The 10,857-nt window shown below is 31.3% G+C and overlaps 1 long non-coding RNA gene across 1 annotated transcript; it reads left to right on the top strand.

Moving 5' to 3' along the window:
- Positions 1–1,495: 1,495 nt before the first annotated feature.
- Positions 1,496–3,914, top strand: LOC119662542. The gene is made up of 6 exons (XR_005250808.1): positions 1,496–1,963; positions 2,020–2,104; positions 2,194–2,439; positions 2,496–3,149; positions 3,238–3,516; positions 3,583–3,914. It is a non-coding gene; the product is annotated as an uncharacterized LOC119662542 (long non-coding RNA).
- The last annotated feature ends 6,943 nt before the right edge of the window (positions 3,915–10,857 follow it).

Below are 10,857 nucleotides of genomic sequence, written 5' to 3'. Positions count from 1 at the left end.
ATACTTGTATTGCTTTTCTCCAAAATTATGAAAATTTGGACTTAAAATAGATTTTTTTAACTAATTAAAATGGGTTCGACCCTCCTTCTAATTTATATATTTATCTATCTACTCTGTTTGAAATTTTCTGTAAAAACAGCAAAATAATGTGATGTGCAAGTCTGCATACATACAAGATTTTATAAAATTGTCGATCTGTGTGATATATTTTCTACGATAAAAAACACCGATATATAATATCGCCGCTTACGAACGTCTTTCCTCAACGTAACGGAGTAAGTCTAGAGGAGAGCAGTACCATAAAATGAGTGGTGTCTTCTCTTATCAAAGTAACATTATAAAATGTAGTCAATATTTTTTTTTAATTTTTTCATAACTTTGTTTAACAAGACAAAGAATTCCTCATTTCCATAATAAATTCACCCATAAACAAATCTAGATGGGTTGTCATATATTTGAATATTTCTTCCGCAACCTGTTATTCGATATTAAGAGTACAAAGTATAACGTATAAACTATTAAATAAATACAAAACCGAAGTGATCTATCAATCAAAACTTATTTTTTCATTTTTAACATAGGTCCGATCCCATCGAGAGCTATACAACAATACCACCGCTGAAATCAATCCAAATTTTACGTAAACTAAACCAGATATAGACACTGCAAATATCTTCCTTAAAATGGTAGTTTTAACTTTGAGGTGACTATCTGCTTGGCCAATCACATTCGTTGAGTATTTCTGCCTTGAACTCTTTTAAAACCAGGTATTTCCATCATATGTTTTTTGTTAATTAAAAATGTAGGGTACTCTCTACTTAGAATAGGTTTAGTTCTATTTTGACAGGTTCCTTTTCTACTTTACAACAATATATGCCCCCTAAAATCTTCTTTCTTACTTTCTTATCTGTGGATAGGAATTTTAAAACTTAAATTGAATAAAGTGTTAAATGAATATTTATTATGAAAATTGTCATTATCATAAAATTAAAGTCACGCCTTCATCGAGCAAGTACACATTATACTTTTTGATCTAGATAACAAGTGATCTAGATAACGAATAAAATTCTGTGGCCCTGTAATACAGTGGAGAAGATATACCAGGGTGTTTGTGATACAAAAACGACTAATTTTGGACAGGAAAATGGATATGCTTTTTGCGCTTAAGCATCAGTTATTAGGAAAGTTGAACTAGAAAGTGTAACAGTTTAAGGCGGATCCTGAAGATCTTTGAGAGAATTAAAATTATTGTTTAGCAGTGGTAAGAATAGAAGAGAATACAAAGAAGAAATAATGAAAGAAAAAGAACTCCAAAAAGTGATTGCATTTAAAAAAAGGAATGATAATTTGAAGCTTTTCAAATATATGACATTTACTACATGAAATATTTTATTACTTCACAAAAAGTATTCTAAAAAAATTACCATCAATATTTCTTAGAAAAAATTTAAAACATTTCTCTGATTAAATTTCATTACAAATGTAAAACTAAAAAAATAAATATATTATATTTTGTACAAACTTTTTGGGTCATTTTTAGAAATCAAAATTCTCCGTAATAAATTATATTTTTGGAATCATGGCTTTTGGATTGTGTGGAGGTACACTGTTCCCAAAATTTTTTCACGCACGAGTGTTGTCGTCTCCATCGAAAAAATTTAACTCAATATCGGAAAAGCGAGATGAAGCACAAGAAGCATTGGATTTTGCTGAACCCAGAACAGTTTTACGTAAACTTCAGAATGATACGCATAAAATTCCACCGATTACGCAACAAGTAACTCCATTACAACGTTCAATTGGTGTCGTTCCGCATCCTAAGATCGAAAAACGCTTACCGAGTCCCTACGGTGATGGATGCTCCTTAAGATCAAAAGTGGAGAAGATGTACGTGTATCGTTAAAATGATGTTTGTCGCTAATCCACTGTGTCGTCTCTAAAATATATGTTCGTCAGCGTTAACGTAAGTACTTTTATATTTGCTAACTGAAGACGATTCACATATGCTAATACTTCTAGAACCGTCAGCGTTTAAAATTGGTTGTTTTTAATACAGTGCATGAAATAAATATTGGAAAATTATATAAAATACGGCGAGAATGAGGTATCTATGAGAATTAGTACAACAATTTCAAATAAAGTATTGCATAAAGATCAAGAATTATTCAAATATGTTTACTTTGGTTCATACAGCATTTATCAAACGTTCTCGAAATGACGTGTGTCAGACTTGTGTCAGTTGGTGAAAGGAAACTTTATAAACATCCAACCAAAGTATAGACCAAGCTCATATATAATTTCTACGCAGATGACAAAGAGTCGATTTATAAAGTTGACACCAAAGAATAAGATCAATTGAGAAATGGTGTTGTAGTCCAATGGTTAACAATCCAATGGTTAAAAATGTTGAGAATAAAACACAATAAAGCGTATGATAGGGTAATTAATACATCTTAACTTTGCCTTAATAAAATAAACGAGTAAATTCTTATTAGTGTGTATCCTTTATGGAGTTGAAGTCTATCTACTACGTAAAACCATTCATAACTATAAGAGAAAAAACTTTCTCAAATGAAGAAAGGAAATCAACAACAGTGGTTCTTTCCTTATTACCACAACTTCAGGAAGGTGCATATAAAAATCCACCGATTAGCAATATTTTACTATGTTATTATATTCTGTTGGTATCAATTCGCTTACTAAAATCGATTGACGAGTTCCAAGTCCATATATTGAGGGATGCTACTTGAGAGCAAAAGTAGAAAAGATAAGTGTATCAGCAATAAGAAAGGATATAACTCAGTAAATTCACTACGACGTTCCTTATAATACATTCGTCAGAATTTAAGCAAGTAACTATCTTCCATGTAGCCTGATGTCAAATCCCATAAGCTAAGGATTGATTTTCTTCTGTTAAGAATATTGATATATAAGTCTAATAGAATAAAATAAGTCAAGCTTTATTTTATTCTCTTAAGTATATATATCAATAAATCTAATAGTCTAAAACAATTCTTTTAAATTTCATAACAAAGAGTGCAATGATAAAGTAATGAAGTTACTGGCAGAACCGTCAGCGTCTAACATCGATTTCAATATAATGCAAAAAAAGAAGAACCGAAGAATTGTTAAAATTCAGTGAAAATCAGGTATCTTAAAGAAATTTTATAATAATTATAAACCGAATATTATTTATTACATAGAAGAAATAAAATGTATTTTCTTTGGTTCACACAGAATTTATCAATCAGTCAAGAAATAACGGGTGTTAATGAAAATTCAACCGGAGTATTGACCAAATTCTTGAATGCTTTATATGCAGGCGAAAAGGACTAGATTCATAAATTTGGAAACCAAAATAAATCCAATCATAAAGCAGTGCTCTAACAGTAGAAAATGAATGGATTTTTAAAATTGGAACTGAAAAACATATGAAATCGGAAAGTAGTGCTCTAAGTGTATGGTTACCTAACAAAAGTTGTTCAAAAATAAAGCACCTTAAAGCATTTATGGCAGGTAATTATTATACTCTCTAAATTTAAAATTCAATAAGTACATATAGTAATAAACTCTTATTAATAGAGTTCTCGATCTACATCGTCCTCAGAATTTAAGTCCATCTAACTTTTTAAGAAGAAGAAAAGCAAACCAATAACAGTAGTTTGTTTTTTTTACGTCAATCTAAGCTTACGAAAAACATATTCAAACTGCAGTATATTAGAGGACTTAACACAACGACTTGATGAATCATTCATCATCTGATGTTAGGATTCCAATGATCTAATACTGCTGTCAAATAAGAAAAATTGGCTATAAAACAATACATTTCGTTAACGGAGGAAAGAACTAACATATTAAGAACTGGTATTTTAGAAATACCTTAATAAGTAGTAAAATGCCATGTATTTCAAGAATATTAAAAAAAGAAATACAGAAATTAAATAAAATTACTTAACAACAATGCATTAGTCTATATTGAAGCTATTTGAGCCAGTGCAATTGAGCACTTTTACTCTTTATTAACTCGAGGTATCTTCAAAACCCCTCTTTATGCCTTGACTGGATTAATGTTTATCACTTTATCAGACTAAGCAATAACTGAGGAACCTGTAACTGAGCTTTTATAACGCGGTGTTGGTAAGTCTGTCAGGTTTCGCAAATAATTTCAGGGCTCTATCCTTTATGTATTTTTTGATCGGATTAATCTTGAGGTCCCTGAGGATGTCATTCGTCCTAATACACCATAGTACTTTAATTAGTTTTCTCAGAGCCTGGCTTTGTGCAATTTCTAACTGACGAATAGTAGTGTTTGAAGCTTTGCTAAACGCCATTCATCCATATAGAAGTGACGGACGAATTATTTGGTTATATATCAGCTTCCTGTTCTTAGCATTGAGATTTTCATTTCTGAATAGCGATTGGAGGTGATGAAGAATTTTGGCACAGCTAATTCTTTTCAGTTGAATATGTTTAAGCCATGTGAATCGTTTGTTCAACGTGATGGCGAGATATTTAACGCTATCCTCCCAGTTTATTACTATATCTGCCACTCTCACTGTATTAGTTTTAATGATGATTAGAATTTAGTTTTAATAAGTTTATTTTTATTGACTTATAATAGATTTTCCACGACTTATTGTATGTATATATGTACATATAACTTACCAAAAGTCAACTCGTCTTATGATCGTAATAATCTTACATTAAAAAAGTATACGACAAATGACTTTGCTTGTGCCAAAGCTAAACGTAGTATGACAGATTCTATTAAGAATATTAGTTTGATATACCAATCAAGAAAGGTTGATATTAATTTCAACTTGAATGTACACACGTCTCAGTATTTATATATACTTTTAAAACGAGTTCTAGATCTGTCCTTCTTACAAAAAAATATATAAAACGTATGTTTAAAAAAAAATATCAAAAAACAAATTTTTCAGTTGCATAAGGTGCGGTTATCTCTTACTGAATCATCGATCTTGATTGCGGCTAACATTCTCTCCAGCCGTTATACATATTCCCCGCTGAATCTAATCAGATATATTTATATATAGATTACCTAGCACTTGATTTTACACTTTAAAAACGTCTTTCTTTTTGGGTTAGTACCGATTCGAATGTTATTTTTCATTCTTGTGATATATTCTAAATAACGCAACCCCCAGTACTAGTTAAATAAACAATTATTATATAACAAAAAAAAAAAATAAACCAATTTAAACGATCTTAATTAAATAAAGTCAAATGAACTTCGGAACGTCGGTGATATTTTTATAGATAATAACTTGACCAACTTAATAGTGTTTTACTCAGATTTACAGAAGCGTTATATAATTATTATTATTTTTACATTTTTAGAATTATTAAAATCAAAAAAATCGAATTATTTTTCAAATTCAAAACTACTTTTCTAAACAAACAAATCGTTTGCAATAAAAAGTTCTGAATTACATTAAATAAAAATCATGTTCAAGCAGTAAACAAATTATTTTTCCAATAATTTACACAAAAACCGAAACCCTACAAAAAAACCCATATGTGATTATTATCTCTGACAGATGAGAAGCACGTTTGATTGCAAACATTATTTTGACAAAGTAAAATACGGGGAAAATCCACGAATTTTGTGAATTAACAGCACAACTCAGACAAAGAACATTACATCTGGTCAAATTGAGATCGATCGTAAATAAAATACCTCAGCAATCTTTGGTTAGAAGGATCACAATCCTCCAGACACATATGCAGACATGCGCTAATGTAGCAAACTGTATAACCAGACGTAGACGTAGACGAAATCAAATGCTTAGCGAAAGGAGTTCAACAGGTCGAGGAAGCGATGCAGTCTCAACTTTTATTTATTTATTTTTTTTCCTATTCAAGGAAGCAGGACACAGCTGTGTATATGATATATATATGTATAAGGACATCAGGTGCAAATGTTGCACAGGTACGAGTACCACAGCATACTACACTCGCAACACTTGCAGTTTCCTTCGTTTGTGTTTGTATTTTTTTCGAGTTGAGGGATGATGGCATAGAATTAGGTCGTTAAAGATTTGCACCTGATTAAATGTGATCTCAAGAAAGATTGGAAGGATATCTACTGGTTAGAGGTGAGTGGTAAATGAATCGCATTGACTTTAAAAGTCTTTGTTTAAAAGAACGAATTGAGTTCCTTTAAAATTATAAAGAGAAGATAATTTTATATAATTTTGGAATTATAAATTATTATCGAATTTGGACACTTTTTAATTCTTAGTGATAAAATACTTTAATTTATTAATATTGTGTATGTATATATCTGTATGTAGGATATATAGTTATTATATTAACAAGCAATTGATAAATGAGATCTACTTATGTTAAAGTAAAAAAATAATGTTAATATAAATAAAGAGAGATTTGTATGTAAATAACTTTTGATTGCCAAAATTATATTTTAACATATGATATGTTACATTACTTACTTGCGGTAGTCGTCTTCTCTTTGTGGAGCATAGGGCCTCACAATAAATATTACATTAAGTTGACTGTTTAAATGCCACAGTGTGAGGAATGAATATGGAAGATTGCAGCCACGTGCAGCGGATACAACCCCAATCCAGTAATCAAAAGAGAGAGATTAAAGCAAGAAGCTTAATACCTAGTGGAGTATGTTCATCTAAGCCAAAAAGCATGGGCGTAAAGCAGGGAAATTGGTTGTTAGTGAAGGGAATGGGGTTATTGCTCAAGCTCGAGGATACTAGCGGTAAACTCTGTGATAATGATTAATTTTAGTTTGGGGAGTTGTCTTAAGTCACGTGCGAATATTTTGGAGAATCGACAAGAACGAAGATTTCTTGGTTAAAAATTGCTAAGGAAAGTTATAATAGCTTTGTGAAATATTGCATTATTGTGCAACAAAAAGCAAAACACTGACTTTCGATATTTCCACCGACTTCGTCAGATTTTGGCTACAATTCCTTATAGCACTTTCAAATAATACATATATTTTGTCATCTTTTATCATCTGATTGTTCAGCATATGAATGCATTGTGAAGCATACACTCTGAGTCGAGAAAAAGATTCCGCATTGTCTTAATTTCAGTCTTGGGAGGCAAAATGTTAACTCATTTCGGTTTTCTGATGATTTCCATGCTGCACTCTGACAATTGATTTTCAATTCGCATTGAAAAATCATTTTTTACCAACAATAGTATTCTCTGGATAATTAGAAGGATATAATAAAACTGATCAATTATACTTTATATCAAGCATCTTTAATATCAAAATATTATTATTGTACTTTCGAAAGAAATTCTATTTACTTCTGATCGGGAATTATTTACAATATAAGCGATCTGTTAAAATTGCGTTACCTCGTTCGATTTTTAACCTTTCTATGTAATAATTATTTTTTAATATTATTTAGTGTTATTTTACAGCAAGACTAACACATTTACAACAAACTCTATTATAGGTAAATATAAATAAACAAACTCTATTATAGATAAATATATACTTAAAACGGATTAACTGATGTGGCTATATTCTGGTTTCAAAGATCAGAGCATCCTTTGGGGATATGAAGATGATATATATTTTTTCTGATTGATTGTATGAACATAATACAAACTTCATACTTAAGAAATATTTAAGGTGAGAGTATTCAGCTTAGAAATGTTGGCTATCAGTTGACACATGTCTGAAGTGACCATAATCATCACTCCAGCAAAATGATTATACGAAATTGCAATCTAACAATCAATATCACGATAAGATGGTTTCTCATATTGAAATGAAACTTCACTTTAAGCAGCGGTAAGCCCTTTTTTATTCGTTTTTATTTGGCATGGTAACACCTCTGATTTGATTACTGTCCAAGTGTTCAAATATTTTTTAACAGTGAAGATTATTGATATAAAGTGTACCGAATCACACGTCAAGCAAAAAAAACTTGAAAGAATTTACAATTTTATTGCATTTTGAATTTTTTTTTTATTTTAAATATGTGCAGACGTTGTGGCATCCCCCACTTTTAAAATCTACGGAACGGCAATTCAATTCAGAAAAAGCGCACTTGAAAACCTATTTGGATGTGTCAAAGTCAATTAATTGGAAATGGAAAAAGGAGCATAGAAGCTGTCTGCACACTTGGTCAATAACAAAGCATTAAATAGAAAAAAATTAATAAAGATAAGAAGTTTTTTCTGTGCTTCTTTCCGTGCAAAGCACAAAAAAAAACAACACTAATAATCATAACAATAAAAAATCCCCTGTTGGCATAAACTTTTTATTTGGTTCCGGTAAGCGATGCGCATATGCAATCTTCCATAAGTAATCCGAATACAAATAGGAACGCTCGCTTACCTTGTGATATAAAACATGCCACACGCTGCTGCTGCCGCTGCGGAACACACGCTCTACACACGGACGTATGCAGCGGCAAATGCACACATGGTCAAAGCCAGAGTCACATGCAGGCAACGTATGTTTACACATCTAAGCAGGGAAAGCTAAGCACCACAGTACAGGGCACGAAGCGCAAAGCTGACAGGCGGCATATCGTCAAGCGGGTGGCAAGCAAAAAGGCAACAACAGCGGTAACAACAGATTCAGATACTACACACTCACACTACACACACTACACACACTACATACACACACATACACATATATATATAGATTACACTATGCCTTCTCAAACGCACAGTTGGCAGGAAGAATATTATCAACCCTATTGATGGGAGAGATTCGCGTATGTGTAGTATGAGCAATGCTGCTTAGCAATGTGAAGAGCCACGTAGCCCTCCACGAACAAAGACAATGTTTCATACTTAGCACACGAACCACCCCACCTAATGAAATGCCAACGAACTGAACTCATGCACGAGGCGAGTCGTGCCGGCGAATAGAACAAAAGAAACGAGATAAACAACAAATTTACTACAATCGGCAGTGATCGGTACGCGAAACGCACCCTTTCTTCGTGTTGTGATGCTGTTCTGTTCGCACCAGGGAATAAGAAGTCTTAGACAATTTAATTAGGCTTATTTACATATTTTCGTTAAGGAGCTTACGCGAATCCCAGATGTGCTCCATTCTCTAACTCTAATAAAAGCTTATGCCCGCTAAGAGATAAGGACAACTTTTAATAAATAATTTCCTTTATTGGACTGCATAAGCCTGAAGATAAGGGCATCTGTTTTCTTTATAAAAATCCATTTAATGAATAATGAAAAGGATATATACATTTTTTTCTCATATTAATTTCATTTTGATTGAAGTAAATATTTACAAAAAAACCTTTAAAATTTTAAAATAAATGCAATCAGTCAAATGAGATATATTTCTGAATTATTACTATTCATAATTTATGTACATATCGTAATGATATTAACCGCCCTGTACTACATATTAATGTATCTTACTTTTGTACAATATATACATAAAATTGATGAATGTGATGTTGGAACAATTCACTAATGAAAACGTCAGTATTGCAATAAACACTCAAAAATGGACTACAACAACTAGAAACCTATTGAATTTAAAACTTAAAAGAATGAGACAATATTAAAAATCGATTAAAAAAGCTTTAATCTAGTCGCCTCAAAAACACAAAGTGAATTTCAGCAAAGAAGGACTGAGTCCATAGCTTAACAGCAGAAATATATACTTTCTGCTGTTAAGCTACATATACCTTTCTAATCGAGTAAGAGTAGTTTTTTTAATTAGTGTTAGCATTCACAGAGTCAAAAAATTTCAGCACTCTGTCTTTGACATACTTAGCACGTTTCGACTCTTAAGCATCTATGTGTATATTCATTTCTGATACACCATACAGCTTCTAGTATAAATTTCAATACAATATTTTGAAAAGTTTGAAGTTTCTTAAAGGCAGATGGAGCAGCATCACCATAATTCAATTTCTCATACTCACCTTTCTTTGCATGAATGATTTTAGAGTATATACTGTTATATAATAAACCAGTTTTTGACCATTATAGACAAGTGTATCTTCTGTCCAAAGTTAGTACTAAACATGTTACATCATCGTCCCACTACATTAATACATTATTAACTTTTCAATTTCAACGTCTTGTAATGTACGTAGTTCTCATTTTTTCAGCATTTACTCTAATTCTCCAGCTTCAGGAGAATCGCACTACTTTACTTATATGAACTATGAGTTCATATAAGCAAGATATATGAAAATTATTTAAAACTAAAATAGTGTTCTTGTTAATAGTCCATTGTCATCAGCAAATGAAAATAATTTTGAATTTTGACCAAGAACTGTTTATTTCTTAAGAAGGTTGCCAAAAATTATATCATTTCAACTGGAGTATAATAATTTTTTTTGTTTGTAAATCAGTCTATAATGCCACACCGCATCAAATGCCTTAGCCGTATCAAACAAGAACATTCCAGTAGATTTTATTTTACTAAGTGCTTTTTTTATAGTTTGAGAAAATCTTGCTAGCTGAAGCTCAGTAAAACATGCTATTATAAAATGTCCATCATTGTATAGATCACTTTAAAAACCCATGTCGAATTTCTTAGGTAGAAAATTTTGGATTGTAAAATAAACTTTATAGTCCAGATATTTAATTCACGTCTTTATGATACTTCTTAAACTACATTTGCACATTTTAAAAAGTCTCTGCATCTGTAAAAGATCGCAAACTTGTCAGTTTGATTAAAATACAACAAGGGTTTTGCAGTCCAAAGTAAATCGATAGTGTCCATGACCTGCTATTTTTAAAAATTTTTTAAAATTAAAATAGATATAATTGTGACTTATTGTGTCGGAAATAAGCTCCGTTTTATTTTAGGAGAGCTACCTGAATGCATGCCCATCTAGTCTG

Source organism: Teleopsis dalmanni, chromosome X, assembly GCF_002237135.1.
Source record: "Teleopsis dalmanni isolate 2A chromosome X, ASM223713v2, whole genome shotgun sequence".
NCBI lineage: Eukaryota > Metazoa > Arthropoda > Insecta > Diptera > Diopsidae > Teleopsis > Teleopsis dalmanni.
This window is presented reverse-complemented; position numbering and strand designations above follow the sequence as displayed.